This window comes from Cygnus atratus, chromosome 2 (genome assembly GCF_013377495.2).
Source record: "Cygnus atratus isolate AKBS03 ecotype Queensland, Australia chromosome 2, CAtr_DNAZoo_HiC_assembly, whole genome shotgun sequence".
Classification (NCBI taxonomy): Eukaryota; Metazoa; Chordata; class Aves; order Anseriformes; family Anatidae; genus Cygnus; species Cygnus atratus.
Window position 1 is genome coordinate 52,407,244 of NC_066363.1, and position 24,586 is coordinate 52,431,829.

A 24,586-nucleotide genomic window follows, 5' to 3' on the forward strand; every position below is an offset into this window, starting at 1 on the left:
TCTTCAGTCTTTTGTATTCTGTATCTTGTAACTTTGTCGTATTTAGCATCTTAGTATTTCTGGTCTTCAGCACTGCTTTCGATCCACAGATATCATCATTTCAAATAACTTTCCATACTAGGTGATACTACAGTTGTGTAGAAAAGTGAGTAATAAGGTGAATGATAAAGATGTACAAAAGTGACCAGATGGAAACAGTGGTAACTCGTTAAAAATAAGTTAAAAAAAAGCAAAGACTTAACTATTCTTCAAAGTGACTTCTTGAAGGATAAGAAACCATTAATTTTTTAGACTCTGGGGCTTTCTGCAGGAGGTGGGCAGAGGAAACAGCTGAGCGAGGCTCACAAAGATGCACTTCCTCATTGGAAGAGTCACAAAGCATTTCCTTGTTGTAGAGCAGCATGGTTTTTGTTCTGCGTTCAGAAGCCCTAGCACTTCACACAACACTGCGAATAAAGTGTGTTTGACAGGCTTTGAATTACAGTTGTTCACATAAGGTGTTAGGTGTTTCGTTGGCATCTTGGAAGGACGTGTCAGTGCTGAGGTGCTTGAGAAATGTTAGCGATGCAGCCCGGTGACCTGATGTTGCTGTTAGCAATGGGAGAAGGGTGCAGGTAGGCTGGGTGCAGGTGCATCTGCCACCCCGGGTGACAGACACCCAATGCTGCGTCTGACGTTGCTGTGTTGTGCCTCCTGTCTGAAGGAGAGCTAGTGTGAGGGGATTAAATTCCAGCTCTGGTGTTGTCTTCCAGGCTGTGCCAGGTCTTGGTGCCCAGGTGAGCTGAGAGAGAGAGCAGTAATTTTACACCCCAGGCATCTCGGAATGAATTGCACTGTGGCTTCCTGGGGGACAAATCAGATCTGACTGAGGAAGCTCAATGGGGACTGGCAAATTGCTAAAGGATAGCCAGATACAGAATATAGCTTTTTTCTTCTTCTGTTATGATTATATTCTTTTTCTCTTCACATGTGAAAAGTTACTGGAAGACAGTTGCTGTTGGTTAAGTCTTCCAAGAAAAACTTTTGAGGCAGCTCTTCAGATTGGCCCTAGAGAGCATATATTAATTTCCTTTTTTTTTTTTTTTTTATCGGAAATAGGCTTACAGAGATTTTAAGTCTGTAAAAATCACCTTTTAAGCTTTCCTGTTAGTTGGAAATGACTACTTCATACAGTATTCTATTGCATTTTTTTCCCTGCTACCACCTCCCCAAATTAAAACAGACACTTCCAAAATCCTGTTTACAGTCACTTTCTTATCTGCCCCTCTGAAAGCTTAACAAGGAGCTGGCTGTTCATGTTTCAGTAACAATAGGTTTAATTTAGGTATACTAAATACTATCTAGGACTAGCATTGAATGGATTTTCTTTCTTGGAACATTAGTGACTGAGATACTGAGTTTACCAAGGGTGCTGTCATTGGCTGTTGTACTAATTTACCCCCAAACTTGACATTTATAAAATGTGACTTTAAATTAAAGTTCACACTGATTTGGGACCTAACATGACATATGAAACCCTGTCCTTTTCTGCGGTCCTATGATTTTGTAGATGGGTGTCTGTGTTTGCTGGAAGACTGTGCTGGCGTTAATATCAGTAGGGTAGGAATTAGAAACAGGAATTATGCTGTGTGGCCGTGCTCATTGTACAGTTCAGAACTTATTTCCCTGAAGTTAACTGTTATTTGTTTCTCACCCCTGTAAGCAGAGAAATGAATGATTCCTTTTTTCCTGGTTGCATTGCCTTGATTTTCCTCATTAGCATAGTGAATAGACTTGAGTTGCATCGCTTACGTACGCAGGTTTTACATTTTACATCTTGAGGATTTTTGTTTACAGCTTTTCTTTCAGTGGACCTCCACGCCCACGGAGCTTCGCTTTTACCATCATTCAGTGTTAGGTTTGATCTGAAATATGAAGCTCTCATAGGAACAAAAGGACAAGGAGCACTGTTCAAGGACTGGTTTGCTTTTGGAACAAGATTCCTGGTTAGCTTTCATGCCGATAGTTAATATGATGCCAATAAGGAAACAATTGCTTTTGCTGATAATGGCTCCTTCAGATGTTCGTTTGGAGCTGTTTCAGAGAAGGAGGGAGTATTATTACAGCATATTTCTACCACTAGTTTTCTGAGGAGCATCTTTTGGAAACAATAATTACCTCCAAGGTATTACTACAGTATACGAAAACAAACTCCACTCCTGTGCCTTATGTGTTTAAAACATGCTGACTGTGCAGTTCTTGTTGTTTGCGCCTTGGGTTAATTATTAATATTAAGTGTAGTTGTCCCAGGACAGAAACACTGGCTAACCCGTGGCATTTCAAGCTCTCTGGAAAAACTGCAGACACCCTGTGAAACCCCTAAAGGTGTTTTGTCTGTTGATACAGGACTAAGTATATATCTGGATACATTAAGGCTGCATTTCTCATGCTTAGATTCCTGCCTTCCAATGTACAATTCATTCTGTTTCTCATTTCTGACTGTTTCTGGTTTGTACGTGCACCTGGCTTGATCCGGGGTTATTACTTAGACCTTACCCTTTCTGCTCTGCAGACATAATACATTATATTTTTAAGTTGTTGGGAAACCCGATAGCCGAATATTGAATCAGGATGATGAGGCCAGCCAGCCATTAAATTATCATTCATCTTACTGCAACTGAAAGTGCTGTGCTACAGTAGCTTTTTCTGCTTTGTTTCTACACCTAATGTATTTTCCCTGTGGAATGGATGCTGTGTTTCTTCAATGATGTTTCAAAGTCTGATCCCACTGTATGAAGCTCTCTTTTTTTCACGTAGAAGAGGACGGATCCAGTTGCTTCTTTGGCCTGAGAGATTTATGCTGAATTCTGAATCTCTATCACTGGTGGGTTACGAGCTCACTCCTGTTCACACCCTTATCTTGTGTTCATCACATCTGACTGGACTGTTGCTCAGGAAACTGTTGTAATGTCACAAGTGACTTCATTACGATTAAATGAGGGGAAGAAAATAGAACAAAAGAGCACATTCCTGTCTAAACATGCAGCTTGGAAACTGCAACTGTCTCACATACATTTTAGAGCACTTTCTGTTACAGTATGCAGATCTGTCCTGCTAATTAAATAATAGCAATCTCGGGTTATAGATTTTTATTATTATTTCAGGATATAGATTATTATTATTATTATTATTATTTCAGGATATATATTTTTATTATTTCCTTTAAATAGTCTGTATTCAACTGATATAGTTACAAAGATAGGTGTTTTAGAACTCTCTTAAAGGCTTTGCGTGGATCTGTAAACCAACCAAAAACCCCACTGAACAGTACTTACCCTGCTATCCTTGTCCTTCACATTGACTGAATTACTTGTCTTAAAACTGAGAATGCTCTAGTTTCCAATTATATCTAGTTTTATTTTCCGTTTATCTCTAGTATCTGCATAGTATTTGAGTCTTTGAAGCGGGTTCATAACCAATTAAATATAAAAATACTGCAAAATTTATATGGCACTGGTTTGGCACTGTCACTGATCTAAGTGGGTTTCTGTCTTGTATGGTTACTTATGTTAAGTGTTAATTTGGGGGGGGTGGGGGGGAACTTGTCTGATAAGTTTAAATCTTCAGTACCATGTGGTTAAATGAATGAAACTTAACTGTGAGTAAAGAAGTGGCATGCAGAGTTGGCTGTGTAGTACTGCTGCTGTCTCCTTCTCTCATCCCAGCTCTAGAAGCTGCTCGCTGAAGGTTCCCGAGTGTTGTCTCTTTACAGATCACATCCAAAAATGTGTGTGGCCAGGAGCAGATCCCTCATCCTTGCTTGGAGCTGAGTGGGAAGAGAGCAGGTGATCAGCAGCAATGCAGGGCTGCCACCACTCCCTAGCACTGCGGGGTGTATGGTGCCGGATGGCTATCCAGCTAATTAAGCCTGCGGGTCTCACCAGCCTTCAGCTGTGGGTCTGGGTCACTCACCCGTCTGCGTGCTAGCGCAGGGCGCTGCTGATGACAGGTTTCTGTTTGCTGGGAATCTTCCCGGAGCTAGTTCTGAGCTGTCGTGGCCTGTCCTAGTGCTGGTCTGACAACAAAGAGCTGCTTGCTGAGTGATGTGAATGTCATTCATTGTCATCGTTAGGAGTGCTCCGTGCTGCTCCTGCTTCTGTGCGGGGGTGAAATCAAAACTAGGTCTGTAAAAGTTTTTTAACAGGCTTGGCAAATGCATTTGCAATAAAATTTGAGACAAAGCCGAGGGACACATGTTCCAAGAAAACTGAGTTCAGTCATGTTGCTCCCAGGAGCAGCTTGATAGGTGCCATTGCAAGTGAAGAAGATGAGTCTGGGCCATAAAAAAAAACATTTTAAACCATCTTTTTTTTCTCTTCTTGTATTCACTCATTTTTTTTATTGTTACCTGTTTGTTACAGCGGCTTTTGGGATAGTGTAACCAAAGTGGCTGAAGTATAGAAAGTAGGTAGGGTAAGGCAAGCTGTGGAGACACAAAGTAATTTTTTCTTTGGCTATATCCATATGAATTGCTGAAATCTGACACTTGCAGCCATTGATAAACTTGGAATTCATTAATACTTTCAAGTAAATTGTCATTTTGATCCCTAACACTAATACCATCCTTTTCTTTGGCAAAGACAAATGAGTAAGCCAGTCCTGAGTAATACATGAATTATCTTTTCCATTATCTCTCAGGAAATTCTGATTGTTTCTGAGACCTTGCAAGCTACTGATCTCTTACCTGAGGAATGTGTCCACTCCCTCTATTGTATAAGCACATGGTATAACCATTAATATGAAACTGTTGTTCAGTTTCTTTCTGGAAAAATAATTAGCAGTATTAAAACAGTATATTTTCTTGTACAAAGCAGTTACTTTCTCTGTAGGTAGATGTAGATGAGCATCTTATCTCTAAGAATCATTTTGCATAATATACAAATGCAATTGATTTTGTAGCTGGAATCCCAAACGAATTTTTGAATCATGAATTTTGACTGCAGTACGAAGACACGCAATTAGTCATGTTGCTGTGCTGTTTCTGAAGAAACTCTGAAGTAGGATAAATCAAAGACTAATACACTCACATGCAAAGTGTACAATTATGTTCAGTTAGAAGTCTACCACTTTAGTCCTGTGAATCCATCAGTTTAAAAGAGATAAGGTGTGCAAATGGCTATTTAATTCCCCAAATTCCCACATACCTATTTTCATTGCATGCTGTTACTGAACATATCTATCGCTATTTTAGCAGATGCACACTGTACTGGGGCACTGTAGCTGTGAGAGGCCAGTTCTTTCTCAATTGCTATTTATAGGCTGGCCTGGAATGCTCACATGATGATACTGTTTGTAATCTCGGTTATTTATATTGCCAGTGATGCTATGGCAAAGAGTTTCTCACTATTTCCATTATACAGTTCCATTTCCAAGCAGTATACCTAGTGCCTAACAACGTTTGGCATGGAGATTAAGGATGTACTTCCTCTACAAATGGAATAAATGCTGCCTTCGTATTTTTGAGAGATTTGTGATCACAGTCACTTCTACGTTTCATTATCATGTTGCTACAACAAATATTAAAACACAAAGAGGTTAAAAATGAGTTAGAGCAAGTGCAGAGGAGGGCCGTGAGGATGATCAAGGGCTGGAGCACCTCTCCTGTGAAAACAGGCTGAGGGAGTTGGGATTGTTCAGCCTGCAGAAGAGAAGGCTCTGGGAGACCTTACAGTGGCCTTCCAGTACCTAAAGGAGGCCTACAGGAAAGCTGGGGAGGGACTCTTTGTCAGGGAGTGCAGTGATAAGACAAGGGGTAATGGCTTTAAATGAAAACTGGGTAGGTTTAGGTTAGATATAAGGAAGAAATTCTTAGTGTGGTGAGGCACTGGCACAGGTTGCCCAGAGCAGCTGTGGATGCCCCATCCCTGGAGGTGCTCAAGGCCAGGCTGGATGGGGCTTTGGGCAGCCTGGTCTGGTGGGAGGTGTCCCTGCCCATGGCAGGGGGGTGGAACTAGATGATGCTTAAGGACCCCTTCCAACCCAAAGCATTCAATGGTTAGATGATTCAATGGTTCAATCTTAAAAGTATCCACAGAAAAATGGTCAAAGGATAGACAAAACCTTGAAATTTAAGTATTGTGGTTTGTAGGTGAAGTCATTCTAGTACAGTGGTGTTCAAGCCCAGACTTTCAAGGCACACGTGGTTTGGAGCCAAGTTAGTGAGACTCTGTTGAAAATACAGGCCAAAATTAACATTGTCAGTTTGTCAGCATTTTGTTTCAAGGTGTTCTTTCGTGTTTTTTAGTTTTCTTAGCTTAACTTCCCTCTAATTCTGCAGCACAGTCATTTTAAATAACTTCCTTTAGGAGAGCAGAAAAGGAGAAGAAAAAATAGTGAAGCTGGCAGGAAGAGTACCACTTATGTGAAAAGTAGTAAAATATATCTAAGCAAAAAGGTGGAAACTATTTTTTTCCCCTTTCAACTGCATGATGGAGCTTTTCTCTGTTCTACCCATCCTGTTTTTTTCTTCCTCTTTTCTAAAATGATTTGAGTTACTTGTTTTCCACTTCAGGCTACTGATGTTTGTTTGATAGGTGATGTGAGGCTTCCCTGTTTTCTCTTATAAAGTATTCAGGCCTGAATGTTGTATCCTCTGTTTACTCGCCTTCTGTTTCACCTGTTTTACTTACAACCAAGCAAGGGGTGAAGAAGCAGCTGTGTATAACAGAAGATAATTGTGTATGTTAAATCTAAGCTTTACAAACAAATGAACCCGGTCCTTCTGAAGTTTCGCTTAAATTTTGAAAAAAAAAATATTGGAAAGGGTTTGGATCATGAGCACTAGTGTTTTAAAGAATTTTTGTTCATCGTCAAGTTAACCCCAGTAACAAATGCTAGGCTGGGTGGAGCTGAAGATCTTTGTGTAATCTCCCATGTTCTTCTCTAATCATTCTCTTAAAGCTCCAAAAGCAGCCTCAAAAGTTTATCTGAATTAAAAAATAAAAATAAAAAAATGCAAGCTTACTAATGATATTCTAAAAATCTCAGTCACTTGAAAGATCTCTTCTCCCAGCAGTTATGAGGAGAATCTCGCACGTGAGATTCAGAGAGCAGTATATTGATACAACGTTGAACAGATTGTCTTAGGACAAGAGTAAATGTGATACTTAAATGATGTTTTTCTAATTATGTCCAGGCTTTACAGTTGCCTTTGTGAAGATTTCTCCCAACTAGAGATGTGCAGAGCAGTATCTTGGTGCTGTTACCATTCGCTCAGCATCATACCACTGTGACAGGAGTGTTTGTCAGTGCAGACTTCAGAGAGACTGTTTCATCATTGCTCTTTGTGCATCTCTTCTGTGCACAAGCGGAAAGGTCGTCCTCTGAAGTAGCATACACGGAATAGGAAAGGTGGTAACTCCGTATCTGCAAAACATGCGTGTGCAGTGCCGTCACTGTGGTGTCGTGGGTCAAGATTTCAGTGGAGGGGCTGATGGTGCATTTGTGGCCTTCTCTACCTTTGGCTGAAGACACGAGGACCTCTGCTCAGTAGTGCTCACGCAGCTCCAAGTAGATCCTGCGAGGCAGAAGTTTGATGTGATGCATGCGTGGAGGTACGGCTGCTGTCCACATCTATTTACCACCGCAGTGCATAGAGAAGTGGCCACTGCTTGTTGTTTCCTTCTGTAAGGAAAAACAAAACAGAACACCTTTCTCATCTGCTCACCCTCCTATTCTCCCCTCCCTCTATGTCCCCCTGCCCCACAAGTTGAAGAATTTATTCACTATGCTTGAAATAAAGAATGAATTGATTTTAGAAGGATTTGCATGTGGGATACCCACTCAGCAAAGCAAGAAGAGAAGTTGATGAGATTTCAGTGTATAAAGGAGGCTTACTTGCCCTCCCTCTCTAGGAGATGGAATGGTGTGAATGCTTTTTTGGTATGACAAACTGGAGTTGTGTTTGTTCCAGTGTATATAGTGCTGTTTTCTAGAGAGGTATTTGAATGTGAGAAGATTTAGAAAATCCTCCATGCTTCCTCCAGCGCTCTACAAAAATTATCTCTACTTATTTGTAACTGTCCCCAGATCAAGAATTGCTGTTCTCATAGTAACTAAAGTACTTACTCTAAATATCCTGATACAGAATAGTCTTAAAAAAAGTGCCATTTGGAAAAGCTAGGGTTTCTATTAAAAGTTTGTTATTTCTATGTATCCTTATTTTGTGCAGTTAACTCATTTTTGGCTTAGCTTGACAGTGAATTCTATACAGTGTATGTATGCTGAGTTTACTTAACCAAAAGCAATGCTACACTGATCTTCTGGGTTTTACTTGTATCTGTTAGAAGCAGATTCTGTTGGTTTAAAACTAGGGAGACTTATATTAAGAAATATGTATTACATATGAAAGGATGGCTCTTCTGCTTTCAGCTACAGTTGTTGCACAGAGGCGTAGCTACATGTATGTTCAGTAAGAGGTTCAGAGAATGGGCGTTTTTATGGGAGGCAGCACAAGGTACATCAAGTAGAAGCAGTTGCATATCCCCAAATGCAGCCACTTGGTTTATAGTATTGTAATGCAGATAGAAAAAATGTGTCTGTATAAGATGGAAGCTTTTATGTGTTACATTTATCTTGATTTTCAGTATGTAAATTGGGAGGGATAGAAAAGCTAAGATGCCTGTAAAATTTTGTTTCCCTCCGTTGAGAAGACAGCTAACAATAAAGCAAATATTTGTTACTCCTTTAGATTACAATGCAAAAATATTCTCAAGTCTTGATTTTTTTTTTCCTTGAGTACTTCTTGAATGCAGTTTTTTTTGAATTGGTGATGCCATGAATCTGTTTGGAACATACAAAAACAAGTACTGAAGACAGCTTTATATCCCTACGCTTTGAATTTTGCTGACAGATCCTAAAGTAGAAGGATAGCTTTGGTGTGTTTCACATCACAGTACCATCATTTTGGTCTTGGATCTCTGTATCACCATTTTTCAAACTGATTTGTTTTTAATCCACAACTTCTTATTCTGAAACAATGGTAAATGGTATCATTTCAGATAACTGGAGAAAGCTGATCAAGGAATTCTGCAATTGTTACCAGCAAAGTTTTAAAAACAAAACAAAACAAACAAAAAGACCCCACTGTCTATCATAAGTACTGATAGTGTTTTAAAGTCAGACTTAATATTTTATTTAATATTTAATAAGTGGTTTCTAATGCTTTTTCATCAGTTCCTACATGAGTGTTATTAGGTGGATAGTTTAGGTAGGTCTTGTGCACAAGAAATTTCTTTGTTCCTTTTGGAAGGGACATAGTTTCTGGAAAGTCCCATAGAAAGGAGCCATGTGCTCAGTTAAAATCTTATCCCCCACCTCTGCATATCACACGTGGAGTCCTGAAGAGATCTGTGCTCATTCTGATACTTCTTCATTTTATAAAAGAATGAAAAAGGGGTGAATGCTGGTATCACAAGATATTAACAACACTGCAGTGCTGCTGTTAGCATGTGTGTGGTGGTTTTACTCAGATGGGTAGCTGAGCTCCACCTCAACCACTTTCATTCCCTCTCTTCAAAGGGAAAAACGGAGAGAATACAATGGAAAGGGCTCAAGGGTTGAGAGGAGGACAGAGAGATAATTCACCATTTATCATCACATGCAAAACAGACTTGGCATAGGGAGATTAAAGAAATTTATTGCCTATTACTAACAAACTGGAGAAGTGAGGAAAAAAAGAAAGCAAACTACACACACCCTTCTCCCACCTACCCTCTTCCACCTCCTCCCCCCGAGAGGTGCAGGGGAATGGGGACTGCGGTCAGTCCCTGATGTTTCGCCTCCACCACTCCCTCACGGTCACTCTCTGCCCCTGCTCCCCGTGGGGTCCCTCCCACGGGATGCCATCCTTCCCAAACTGAGCCTGCGGGGGCTGCCCACAGGCAGCAGCTCTTCAAGAACTGCTCCCACATGGCTGCGTACCACGGGGTCCATCCCCCAGGAGCAAACTGCTCCAGCACGGGTCCCCCACGGGTGGGCGGCAGCTCCCCCCAGACCCCCTGCTCCTGCGTGGGCTCCTCTCCATGGCTGCAGCTCCGGGCTGGGGCCTGCTCCTACGGGGGCTCTCCATGGGCCGCAGCCTCCTCCAGGCCACATCCACCTGCTCCACGGGGGGCTCCTCCACGGGGGGGCTGCAGCGTGGAGATCTGCTCCATGTGGGACCCATGGGCTGCAGGGGGACAGCCGGCTCCTCCAGGGGCCTCTCCACAGGCCGCAGGGGAACTGCTGCTGCGTGCCTGGAGCACCTCCTGCCCTCCTGCTGCACTCACCTTGGGGGCTGCAGGGCTGGTTCTCACTCCTCGTTCTCCCAGTTGCTTGTTGCCCAGCCATTTTTTCCCCTTTCTTCAGTCTGCTCTCACAGGGCTGCAAACAACGTTACTCCCTCTGAATGTTGTTCAGGCCAGCGGCGGGTCCCTTTTGGAGCTGGCTGGAGCTGGCTCCGATCTGCCATGGGGCAGCTGCTGGGCTCTGCTCACAGAGGCCACCCCTGCAGCCCCCCACTACCAAACCCTTGCCATGTAAACCCAATACAATGTGGCAACCACAACATGTGAAAAGTCCTTCACAGGGGTTGTGACTGGCTGAGAAAAGGGGCACATGCAATTCTCTGTTAAATGCAAAACTCTTTTGGCCTTAGGTACTCCCCTCTTTGGAGACTCGCTTTGGACTTATTCAGAGAAAACCTCAGCTTGGTGATCAGCAAAGGGGTGGAAAAAAAGCAAGGGAATGTTACAAACTACTAGAGAAATGACTTGGAAGGAACAGGGAACAAGAAAGGAGGTGTCATGTCTCTGTGCAGCTTCAGAGTGAATTTGAATACTGTATTTTATTCTCTCTCCTCTCAAGAAGTATGGTACAACTAAGAAAAAGTGGAGAGTGGCAGTGAGGATGGTGAGGTTACAGGCCACCTTAACATGGGGAACCCATAGTCCTTTGGCATAGAAAAAGAGAGCTGGGGAGGGGAAAGTGGTATGCTTAGAGATCTATGTACCCATGAAGAGCAGGAGGAATGATTTGCTATCTTTTATCTTATGAGACTTCACCTTAATTTAGCAGGAGCTGGGTGCAGAACAAGTGAAAGGAAATGCACACAATTAAAGTGCGGAGTTTGTTGCAAGGTGCTCTGACTTCTGAAAGTCCATGCAATTAAAAGATGGTTAGGCAAATTAATATGGGAGAAAAATCCTGGAAGGCCATTAAGCTCGAAGATAACAACTCCATCTCACTGCTTATTGCTGGTGAGAGCACCTGTGGTCTGACACTGCAAGACGGCTGATTTCTGCCCTGCTCTGGGGGCAGTGTGTTGGCTCGATTAAAGGTTTGGTGACTGCCAGAGGCAGGGTCTCCTCCTCTGTGCTATGCCAGCGGCCTAACCGTGAGGTATGGCTTCATCTCTCTGTCTCTGCCTTCATGTTCCCAGCTGCACTGCTCATGTTTAGCTTGCACCTTCCCTGCATTCAGACACCCGTTTTCTGGTTCTGCGAACTAAATTGGTGAAACTTGGTTTTAAAACAACAGATCACAAAGCAACGCTGTCCCACCACCACCCCACGTTTATCTGGCAGAGGCACAGCCCAGTGTAACAAATTGCAGCACAGGACCTGGGAACAAGAAGCTGGAGATGAGCAGAAACTCTTAAACTGGCTTTGCCTCTTGAGCAATTACAGCGAGGTATTCTTAGGGCAGTTGTTGCCGGTGTCTGCTAGTCTGAAGCTTACTCATTGTGCCTCAGACCTGAAACAGAGCGTGTACACTTGAAACCTTACCTGTTTTTCCTCCTCCCGCTTTCCCTGCAGAGATAAAAACTATTTCACCTATGGCCTAATTAAAGGTAGACTCTGCTTTCAAAGTTTTCCTTTCTCTGTTTCAGAGATGTTCTCGGAAAGAATTTGTTGGCTAAAGTTGGGCTTTCAAAAATGCAAGTTCCTGTGGTTCATGCCTCGTTCTTTCTGGTCTCCAATACAAACTAAAGTCTGCCATAGTTCTTCACTCTGCAAGCCACAGCAAACCTAAACATTGACTCCTCGAGAGTACTGCAGGACTGTGACAAAGGCTAGGGAGAGTTGCACTTATATGCAAAAAATCATTGTGTTTCTAAGAACATGCATATTTTCCAAACTCGTTAAATGCAAATGTTATTTCATAGGCAGTTCGGTGTAATTATAACATAGGAACTATGCCATTCTAAAAGGCATTTGGTAGAACCACTTGTGGAATATTCTCTACGTTTCAGATTTACTGTCTTTAAGAAATAGGGATCCAAAGTGATTTATAAAGTTACTAAGATGGCTACAGGACCACAGAACCTAAGGAAAGCGAAGAGCTGGGAGGGAAGTGTAGCACGAGAGCGATCCTATATAGGAAGCTAACTTAATTTGAAGCATTAACTTACAGGGTAGAGTTGGCACATGAAGAAATTTAACCTCATTTATTTGTGCAAGATGGGGAATCAGGAAAACCTTCTGAATGTTGGTAGGATAAATAGCTTTCCATGAGGCAGAATAGCATAACTGGTTTTGAATTGTTTAGACTCAATCTGGAGTCTTTAAGGCTAAAGCTTTAGGCTTTATTGCCTATGACAGTCAGACTGCATGCGTTGGAGATCTTGATATTTTATTGCTACATTCAGTCAAGTTAGCATATATGGGCAGATGTAATCTCCCTTTTTAGCTGTAAGACTAGACATAACTCATTTTTTTGTTTCTCTTCAGGAAACACCATCAATTTCAGTTCTTGGGTCATTCTTAGGTAGCAGTAATGGCTTGTATACCGTAGCACCATGACTTCTTTCTGGATTTCCCTAACCTTCAATGTCTGAGAAGCCTGAGATGGCTTCTTTCTTTCGTGTTATCTCAGAACGCATACTAAAGCTTCATTCTAGCTGTGCTTGTGAAATTGTGACTCATGTCCATGTTTGCTGCCTGACACCAACATTTCTTATATTGAGAACTGCTTGTTACACTTTATCTGGAACTTCACTTCTCACTTACACTGTAGCATTGTTTGTTTTCAAACAAATTACAATTTTTATAGGACAGAGGCCAACTGTTCTGTGTATATTGTAGAAAAAAAGAAGTGTAGCATAACAAAACCAACAAAAACTGTATGTTACGCCCCTCTTCAGAGCTTGACTGGTGCTTCAATTGCTAGCATTTAGCTATGCACTCATTTTCTGCCAAGGCACTTGAAAGCTGTGTCTGTATTTCCTTTACTTCAGTGACAGTTTCTAGGTAAATCAGCAGAATGTCAGCTTTGTTTCAAACCATTTGTTATATTTCTGGCTTGCACTTGCAAACCCGTTTTCATAACAGTCATTTGAGTTTGTGCTTTATGCCTTCTGCCCCTTACTGAGTTTTATTTCTGAGTGTGTTGTCTCCGAGCGTTTCATTTGTGCTGGAGCCATACAGAACTATCACTTTCTTAGTAATGGCCATGACCTTCTTCTGAGAACTGGAGAAAATAGAGACTAAGTGAAAATCCCTGTATCTGCCAGAGCAAACTAAACATTGCCACAGTGGTTTTAAAGCAGTATTGACCAAGCTTGTTAACTGATAGCCAGTAGGTGAAACCTGGATGCCTGGCTTTGCCTGATAACATCACCTGATGGAAACAACGGATAATACTCTTCACAGCAAACATACTCTTATCTTTCTGGAGACATGAAGTTACGGGCATACAAACCAGACATGAAACCCGACTGAATACTACTGGGCTGCTACAAATTTTATATTTAGAGCTGTAAACTTCTTTCTCTGAAATGGATGTATTTAAGTTGGTGTGTGGAACACATCGTATAAAGATTCTTAGAGGTGATTTTATTTACTTTTAAGAAGTAATGATGTTATTAACACAAGTAAGGGTTTAGAGATTCCTAATGACAAACATTGCAGATCATCTCTGATACTGATGTTCATGCTCTTCTACACCACTATCTAAAATAAAATACAAATTGCCATTATTCACAGGATGATTAGGGTTAGAAGGGACCTCTGGAGGTCACCAGGTCCAACCCTATGCTCAAGCAGGGCCACCTCGAGCAGGTTGCCCAGGACCATGTCCAGGCGGCTTTTGAAGATCTCTCTGTGGAGGGAGATGCCACAACCTCCCTGGACAACTTGTGTTGGTGCTCAGTCACCCTCACAGCACAGGAGTGCTGCCTGGTGTTCAGCAGGATCCTCCCGTGCTCAGGTTTGTGCCCCTGGCCTCTTGTCCTGGCACTGGGCACCACTGAAAAGAGCCTGGCTCTGTTCTCTGCACCTTCCCTTTAGGGATTTATAGACATCGATAAGATCCTTCCTGAGCTGTTTCTTCTCCATGCTGAACAGTCCCAGCTCTCTCAACCTTTCCTAATAGATGCTCCAGCCTCTAATTTTTATTTTTTAAACTTTTTGTGACTCTGTTATTTTAAGCGTATGAAACCAGGCTTATGAATGGGCATGAATTCAACTATTTAGGATTCAGTAAGATCCAGAAAAAGAATTTGTTTAATTAGTACAAATATCAATCTGTTAAGGTCATATAGTCATAAGACGATGTTTTTATAAGCCTGAAAAAGGTTAGACTTGTCATTGCTCCAGGGCTAAATAGCTCCTATTTTGTTGTACACAAGCAGCGTCTGCTTCATTTTTCAATCTAGGAAAGTTTAAGGGTCTTTTTTATTTTTTCACAGGTAACAGGGAGGGAAGCAGTAGTCATAGTGGTTACATGGAAGTCGTCTGGAGTGTGCATTGCTCTTGTCATTTCTGTCTTATCGTGGCACGTGAGCGAGGAGGTGACAGTCATTGCTTTCAAGTGCATATTGTTACATACATAGTGTAATGCCTGCTTGAGAGGTCTTGCCTCTGATGGAAAGAAGGAAATGTTTGTGGCTCAGGGTAAGGTGACGTTTATAGGAATTGCCACAAATTTCCAGTTCACTGGGGGATTGGGGATGCTGTTAAATTTTGTCGGACTCACCTCCTCTGTTGTGTGGTGCATTAGCTTGTAATCTCTGACAAGGGGTTAAGCTCAGTAAGTACTTTGTGTAGCAGAAGGGCATCTAACCTCTCTCTGAAGCCCTCAGGTGGAAAATCCGTCTTAGCAGTTGCCAGCCTTTCTTTGCTGGAAATCATCAATTCTCAGAGTCTAGAAATGTGTTCAGGTTGTGCCTTCCTCTGCTAGGTTCGCTAACTTCGTGCTTGCTGCCTTCCCTGCGCGAAGGTCGTTAGCTGTCTTGGCAGCTGTTCTGTTTCTGTTAGCTGATGAACTTGGAGCACGTATTGTGAAGATTTTGTTTTTTTGCTTTTGTGTAACTTCTGATTCTGGGTTCATTTCATGACATGCTAGGTTACTAGAGCTAGCTAGAATATTGCCAGAGCTTTAAAGAAAGCAGTGAATAAAAATTTCACTTGTAAGGGTGCTATACAAGAATAAAGTCTCTTGGGTGTTGGTTCTGCAATGATTTACTCACTTTATTTAGGTAGAGCTGATTGGAGCTTACATTCTTGCTAGGCTGTTCCACACAATAAACTTTTTCTATCCTATGCTACTCTTTCTCTGCATGGTGTCCATCCACTTTCTGGCAAACGGGAGCTCTTGTTAACGTTGTCAGTTAAAGCAAATGATGTGTGGTGTTGCAGCCTGCTGATACAGACTTTCTTCTGTAAAACCTTTCTGGTGAAGTGGTGGAAATTGTTGTGCTAATGTGTAATGTCATCAAAACTGCGGACAGTTTTAATTTGATATACAAATTAATGAACAACGTTTTCTTTCTGATCAGTTCATGTAATATTCATGATACTGAAAAAACATCCTAGGATGAAATTAAAATAGTAGTTTGTGATTTTTGCTGAGTCTCAAAAAGATTTTTTTTTCATACTACAGTTATATTTAAAGAATGCTAACATACATTTGCACAGCTGTGTGAAAGGATGAAGTGTCATGCCCAATTAGCATCTCTTTTGAAATCTCATTAGTAACATAAATTAGATGAAATGTGAATGCTGATTTTCCCTTGTGTGATTATGGAATGTGACAGCGAAACTTGTGGGTTCTTCCGTCTTGTCCAGTCTGAACAAACGCTCAGGACTGTTGCTCGAGCATCTTCAGGAATGTCTCCGTTATATCCTTCTCCTGTTTGACTCACCTCACAGCAAGAACAGGGATTTTTTTTTTTCCATTTACTCAGGAAAATAAGTTCTTACTCTGTTAATGCCAATGGTTTAATTCTTTCCAGTACCTTGTCTTTTCACTAGCTTAGAGATCTTATGGCTTGATCTTCATCAACCAAGTTGCTAATTGCTGTTCATATCTTCGTAGCAAATTACGGTGCTTGAGTTTTGAGCAGGCTGTTACTAACAAAGTGGAATTTAATTTACAGTATGCTGCGTTGCTTAGCAAGTTTCCTTCACGTGCCTTTGAAGTTGATCTGTCTTGTAATAAACTCTGTGCATAGTGATTAATAGCAGTGCATTTTTCCAAACAGCTTGAGCTCTGCCTGCAGAAGGGCTCTATCTTCAGTACAGCCTGGTGTGTTGGTGGTTCGTACAGGCAGCGCTTCAGAAGGAGTTTCTGTGGAGTGGTAGCGTTGAAAGGGAATGTTTTTCATTGATGGTGGAGAGTTAAGAGGCCATTAATTGCTGGGAGCAGCTAACCCAAGTGACTGGTTGGTTGGGTTTTGATGGTCTCAGTAGAGTTTGTGCACAGAGTCAAAATGCCAGTTATTGCACGGGGTGTTTTTCTCCTCGTGAGCGCTAGAAATAGAGGCAACAAAATAAGAATAATAGATGCCTAATAAATGCCACAGTAAATTTATTAATGCCGCTAGAATGTATTTCCACATACTTTACAGAAACAGTATGTTTGCCCAGACAAAAGTTTCATTACATTCAGGCTAAGAATCAGTCATTACAGACTGGTCTAAAAGCTGATAGCTCTTGGGTTCTGAGATCTGATTTTTTTTCCTCTCCTTCTTTTACTCATCCCACCAAGTCTGATCAGTTAATAAAAATCGCCTGATTTAGGTTCTTTTGCATTCAGTTTTATTGAAAAGGGGAGAAAAAGAAACAGTTTTAGAGAATCAGTTGTTGGAGCAACTATCATTAATAGGAATCATTGCATCTTGCTTTGCATTTTGTTACGAGGCTACTTCGATGTTACTAAGAACACACTAGTGATTGGTTATATTGTACTTCTAGTAGGTAGGAGGTTTTTATGAGAATGCGTAGTCTTTGTATAAGCTTTGATTAGAATTTAAGACTTGTGGAAAATGATTATTTAACATGATAAATTCTGGATAGGGGGCTCAGCAGTCAGGTTTGAGTTTGAGCTCTTTCATTTCAGAGTAGAATGACAATTTTATTGAGTCATTTTTTTCTTTTTCAGTAAAACTAAGAAAATTAACTGAAATGGGATAATATTTTTATTATTTTAATTCAAAAAGTTTGGTTTATGTTGGAGAGCAGGAGAGTGGTCAGAGAATTTTCTTTAGTGAACCATCTACCAAAGTGGTCGATCAATCTTTCCGCATATATTTGGGTAGTGACTGTTCTCTGAAGCCAATTACTATTTGCAAAGTGACGTGCTGTTGCATGTAGGACAGGTATCAGCCCTTTTTCAAGCTGTCAATAGAAGCTGTTTTCACTTTAACATTGAGTCTTTTATGTAAAGATTAGTACTTGAACTTCACGTCAACAAATTGCTGGCATTGGAATAATAATGCCTTGGGCGGTAAAAATAGTCAGAACTTGTAGTGAAAGGTAAGTTAGGGAGGAGACATGTTACAACGCAGTTGTCACTTTGTTTTCCATTGCCTTTCACTTATTTTAATGACCTTTTGTCAGTTTCATAACCTGTGCTGCCTTTTTTTTTTGTATTCTAGTTTGTCACTGCTGTAGTGAATTAAGATCTTGGAGTGGAACCCTGTTATGCTGAAATACTAAGTCATTTTCTATAGTTTTTTTTTTTTTAAGTATTGGTAGTCACTTTGCTACTGTAGTGCCTCTTTTCTTTAACTTGCTCTGCAGTATTTGTCATTCTCCTTTCAGTGTCCAACTTTTCTCTTTGCATGTGGCAGTTCTGCAGTGAGTAGCACAGCTCCTTCATACAGTGTTTCCATAAAGTGTCAGAGAGCAACATATTTTTAGAGTATGCATCTGTTTTTTTTGTGGTGTTTCTGATTATGATCAGCTAATATCTTATTATGCAGGCACTTAGTCAAATTGCTTTACTTGTTAAAGTGTTTTTATTTTGCTGTTCGTCAAAGCATTATTTTGTCTATAGAACAGACCTTTTCTGGGTAGGAGGAACAAACAGATACATGCATGGCATGTGCTCCTCACCTTATGCAAGAATATAAAACTAGTTATTTGTATACGTATATGTTCATACAGTATGTACAGTAACTGTTCTGGGAATCCTCATATTGAATTGTGATGCTGGCTTTACCATTAACCAGCTCTACAAGAGGTGCCCCAGCCAAGTGCAAAGGTGGGACCCTGTTCCCTTTCAGGGCATTGCCCCGTTTCCTTTGATCCTCTCCTGCTTTTAGAGAATGGAAGGAGGAAATGTGCAAGTAAGTCTCCTTTTTCTTCTTTTTTTTACAGAAAATGATGTACTGCCTGTTGTTTGCAATACATGATCATCAAAGGTGTTACTGTGGCAGCCTGCAATCCTTTTGTAGATACAAGCTTTTATTAAGAAGTAGTGTCCATTTATAATATATGGGCATGCTTTTTAAGATCCTTGGTACCAGGCCTGCAATTAACAGCCTGCAGTGATAAACCATGCAACAGTGAAGGGTCCTAGAGCTGCGTGATCTTCCTGTGAAGGATAAGGGAAACCTCATCTCTTTGCTTTCTACATAATTTGTGTTGTTTGTAGGTATGAGTGCTGATTGTCTGCTGTCTCTGCTGCAGCCACGCTGACAGACTTTTCTATCTGGGCAAACAATGCAGTTACTTTGATCAAATAAAGCAAGGGGCATTTGTTATGATGATCCTACTACTGGTTCGTTCCCCAGCACTCTGCCTCTGAATCATGCAGACACACACAGGTGATGGAATACTCTTGGCGTGCATTATTGGCAGTCTGATTTAAGAAGAAGAAAAAAGAAACACAAACCACCACCAAAAATCTCAGAAAATACTATTATATTTGCTTTGATCAGCTTGTCTTTAGGGTCCGGAGAGGCTGGAGAGGTGGTGAGAGAAAAGATAATGCTGAAATTGAGGAGGGTAGGAGTATAAAGCTACATCCTTGCATGCACATAAAAGCATAACAAGTTTGATAACCTGTTCTGACTTGATGTAACTGGGAACAGTCAGGCGGTAGGCTCATAAAAAGAACCCATTCATTTCCTGGTACTGCAGAATTCTCAAAGGAATAAACTGCATGTGGGGAATATGGAGAAGGGAAGTTGTGGAAACTGCGGCTATCAAATGCGGCTAGGGAGAGCTCAAAAATAAATCTAGAAACATTTTCTTTATCCATCAAGATGATCTTTTGAACTTGCCAGTCTTTATGCTCACAGAAGAAAGAAGGAAGACTGTTTTTTCAACTCATTATGTAAAAAGCTGAAGGTTTTTATCCCCTTTTCTAGTATATTGGTAGTTGCTTGTAATAATTCTTCTGACCAGTTATCCTGAAGAGTACCTTGATGACTATATAGCCACTACATGTAAACACTTAATTATATATTTGGGAAAACAGTGACTACTGTGAATTTGCTGTGCTTGCACATGTGACGAGACAAAAAGGTATTTCAGAGTCAGTGTCTTGGATGATGATTTTTGGTGGAGTCAGCTTAGAAGGGCAAGCTGCAAAGCCAAGTTCATCATCTGCTATAGATACTACGTGTGGTTACTTAACGTAGTTGGTTATTACTGTTTCATCTTCATTAATAGTGAGAAAGGAAAAGAATCCACAGAATACTTTCCAAAATATGAAGTAATTATAGCACAGTTGCGACCTACTTGGCTTCTTAGCACGGTCGGATTGGAGATGAACTGGGCTGTGTGGGTGTCATTCCAAAGAATCTAAGACCTGTTTTGTAAAGATGCCTCGTTCCCCTGTCTCCTTCCATGTGGAACACCTGGTTTTACACCTATGGGATCATTTTCAAAGGTACCTCACCCCTACTGAAGATGCCATTCTTAAGGGGTGATGGTGAAATCACGTTGTATGGACTGGGGAGGGAGGGGGGCATTCACCAATTCTTTAAAGTTTTTGATGTATAAAATGTTTTTTTCCTCCGTTAGAAAGGACATTTGTTTGGGAACGCTGCCAACACTCGCTGAGGGACAAAAATCATTCTCATAGGTGTGGATCTGCACATGGTTGTTGCTAAGATAGATGACATTACCAGGTACTTCTGGATGCTCTTAGAGCAGGAATGTCTTCTATTGCTCCCTATTACACAGGACTAGTTTTTTAGTCAGTATATGTAATGTCAGCTTGTAACAACTTAGGGTATGAAAACAGTGTAGGTAAAAAAAAAAAAAAAGGAAAAAGAAAAGAAGAAACCTTTATTGCTGTTAAACTACAGGGAAAGTGCATGCATGTCTTTGTGTGCTGACAGAGGCAGGGGCAGATGCCAGAGAGAAAGTGGGGATGCAGTCAAGAAGACTTCTTATTCTTGTACTAGTGCAGAACATTAACAGAACTGGTGCTTTTTGTGCATTACCTGTCTTAGCAAATATGAGGAGCATTGTGTGTTTACTTTTAGCAAGATACAGTAGGAAAACCAGTAGTTTGCATTATTATGACTGTGCCCCTCTGCTCTGCCCTTGTGAGGCCCCACCTGGAGTGCTGCATCCAGGTCTGGGGCCCCCAGCACAAGAAGGATGTGGGACTGTCAGAGGGGGTCCAGAGGAGGGCCCTGAAGGTGCTCAGAGGGCTGGAGCACCTCTCCTGTGAAGAAAGGCTGAGAGAGCTGGGGGTGTTCTGCCTGCAGAAGAGAAGGCTCTGGGGACACCTCATTGCAGCTTCTTAATACTTAAAAGGGGGCTTATAAACAAAGATGGAGAGCGACTCTTTGCTTGGGCAGATAATGACAGGATGGGGGGAATGGTTTTAAAGTAAAAGAGGGGGGATTTAGGTGAGAGGTTAGGAGGAAATTCTTCACTCAGAGGGTGGTGAGGCACTGGCACAGGCTGCCCAGAGAAGCTGTGGATGCCCCATCCCTGGAGGTGTTCAAGGCCAGGTTAGATGGGGCTTGGAGCAACCTGGTCTGGTGGGAGGTGTCCCTGCCCATGGCAGGGGGTTGGAACTGGGTGGTCTTTAAGGTCCCTTCCAACCAAAGCTGTTCTATGGTTGTATGATCACAGAGCTTTCTAGAAATTGTTTTTCTCCATCTGGATAAAAATTTGAGATAGCTACACGTTTGAGGTCTTGGCGTGTGTTTGTCAAGCAGAAGAGGAGAGGCCTAGTACTACTGCAAAAGACAAAGCCTGAACAGATTTCTAGGAGCAGACCTCAGTACACCTACTTCTCAGCATAGTTAGAAAATCCATCTGGTGATACTTTGCTTATAGCCACGATGGCTTAAGGACAAAGAAGGAAGTTCACTAGCACAGTGGGCTTTGAGGTCATTGAAATTCACGCTTCCTCTGATCTGTGAGAATTTTTCAGGCTCTAGATGGCGATGACTTTGGTTTCGAGTTCTAGGCATGTCAGAGAAGTCAGTGTTCCGTCTGATTGTCCGTATTGCTTTTTGTCATTTTAAACAAAAATCTGTTACTGTGCGTTACAAGGTTAGACAGCTGTGATATTTCCTGGCTGCTCAGCTTTGAGGAGGTTTTGTTGCCACTCGAAAGGTACACCTGCATGTTGTCATTGGCACCACGGGTGATCAGACCTTGATGATGAAACATGCAGTATGTCTGGGAAGACAAAATGTTAATTGCTGTCGCTCTGGGTTCTTCTGTCCTGTCCCCCTCACGCTCTAATACTGGATCGCCAGATCTGCATGGTCAGTGTCTGATAAAAAATGAGACAAATTCAATTGTTTATGAAGCTGAAAGGTTCTGGCCTCTGGGACACAGAAGAAACCATGAAGCACATCTGAAAAACATGAAACGAAAACAACTTATGTGGAAAATTGATTGAGGCTAATGCAGGTTTTATAAGACATCTTTAAGCTGCTACAGATGTGATTTCAGTAAAACTGTAAACAGTGCCTTTTTTTTTTTTTCCTCGTCTGAGTCCTTTGACTGAAGAAAGGATTTCAGTATCTCCATCTGAATCATTGCCAAGACAAGGGTTACAGTGACTCGGTTAGCTGGAATTTCCAAATAGCTTAAAAAAAAGGATATCCTGTAAAGCAAGATAACCCATTTGTTCCAGAGGCCCTTGCTCGTGTTGCTGCTGGTGAGGCTGGCAGGTGTCCTGGGGAGCTGCTAGGTGGTCTGCAGAGCCGGAGAGCTTGGAGCGGCGGGATGTGGCATCCAGCGGGCAGCTGCAGCTCCTCGGGCCTTGAAATGCAGGAAGCCAGCGATGGACATCTTGCTTCCAACTGGGAAGCTCTGCTGGCCGCCAGTGCTTTAAAAAGTCGCTGCTGTGCTTTTCTTGACACAGACAGCAGAGGAAAATGAGAGGAAATTTCTTAAAACGCTTGCTTAAGGAAAAGCGTTAAGAACTGTGTGAAAGAATTTGTTTACTTTAATGAAGTTCTGTACCCCTTTTCCACCTGAGGCTTATAGTAACGTGCTCAGAAACACAGTTGGTAAACTTTCTGCTGGTGTTTGCTTTCTTCAACTAATCTGTTTAGTTAGGACCCTACTGAACTACCACAGCTGTCCATCGGGAATTCCCCAGGAAAGTTCATACGTTCTTGAATTATTTCTCAAGACATGAGTGCATTTAAAATAAAGGAAAATCTTTCCGAGGAACTGTGGGTAACTTCCCTCAATAGGAACATCTCTGATGTAGGAACAGAAAGTTTAGAGCTGGTGCTGAGTTTTTGCCTAAGTAAGCTGGCAAAGTTGGACTTCCATCACATCTGAAAACTGTATAAATGGAAAAATATTGAAGGTAGAGCTAAATAGTATTTTTCAACTAGATAACAGCGGTTCTGGCACTAGTTCTGAGCCACCCAGCCGTGAGCTCGCTGCTGTTAATGAGAGGGTAGGGCTGCCACAGGTGGGTTGGCTCGGAGGCAACGCGTATTTGCATTACACCAGTACCCTATGCCAGCTACGTAGCTCCTGGGTTAGGCAGATGTGTCATCTGAGGTACGAGCCGAGAGTAGGCAGGAAGGATTGTGTAACATGTCTTTGTGGACTTGCTTCTCTTACCCTTCTCTTGTGGTCTTGCCCTTCTTTTTGCCGAGCCTCTGTATTGTGGGTTGAGAGGAAAAGAGCTCAAAGAGTTATTTTCCACTCCGACTTGGTGGAGTTTGTGTGTGTAGCCTGATGGGTGAAAGCTGGGCTTGGTCCTGCGTGTTTCTGCACTATCAGCTTCTTGGTATCATTAAATTTAGTGTAGAGTGCCTGTCCTTGTTGGGTAGATGGAGACCCTGCATCACTGTCATTATTTTGTAAACCTCACTGCATTCTGTGGTTGATCTGTTTTGTCTGTAGACTTATTTGGCTGTGTTTTTTTCTCTTCGTTCACATTTGTGCACTTTTTCTCCTTGATGTGAAATTTCTAGTGTGCACCACTTCAGGCTTATTTCAATACATAACTTAAACCTATGCATAAGGTTGTAGTTTTCATGAGTGGCCTACATCAATCTAATTCTCTGCTGTATTTTCGCCTCTTCTCCGGCATTGTCAGTAGCAAACACAAGGCTGCACAGTGAGACACATCAGTGACCTGTCTCAACCAATCCCACCAAAAAAAAAACAAACAAACAGATCTAATTTACTGTGTGACCCCATGGCTGCCAGCATAAGCATAAAGCATGGAAGGACAAGTTGAAGTACTCTGCACTGGTGTCTTCAGTTCGGTATTTTTTGCCTCCGCTTTATTTCTGACAGCACCAGTTAGAGTTGTGCGTGAAGGGTAATGGTGTTTTTGCTTTGGTTTCCTGTGCTCTCTGTAGGCTTTCTGTAGCCCAGGAAAATATAAGTGTATTTTTCTACACATTTCTATAAACTCAGCAAGAAACAATTGTTTGACTCTTACCTTGGTCTTATATCTGTAGCCCTACTAAAGTCAGTGGGGATTCACAGCCTGGCACCTTTATCTATCAGTTTACAGACTTGGTTTTAGTTTGCAACAAAAGATGGGGTGTGCTTTGACTTCCGTGGCAAAGAAAATGGATGCTTGCTTTCCTTCCAGAACTGGGTGCTGTAAAATATTGTATCTATAAGGAATGTTGCATTTTCCTGCCTTTCTTTTTAATGTGTGGTTGTATTATTGACAAAGTAACTACTGATATTTTTGTTAAAAACTTATGATGTATCATATAAATATCTTCTGATTTCTTCCGACCTGAGTATTCCTAAATACATTATGGATTACAGAAAAGTTGAGATAATAGTAATGAAGTACACTGACTTTGTTTTTCTTTTCTTTTTCTTTGCTGCCTTCCCTTTATGTGAATGGTGTATTTGTGCTTCTCTTCATC

At 41.6% G+C, this 24,586-nt stretch overlaps 1 protein-coding gene across 5 annotated transcripts in view; it reads left to right on the forward strand.

Annotated features, from left to right (window-relative positions):
- Positions 1 to 24,586, forward strand: part of KIF13A (kinesin family member 13A) — a 126,741-nt gene that overhangs the window by 22,502 nt on the left and 79,653 nt on the right. The window lies entirely within an intron of this gene.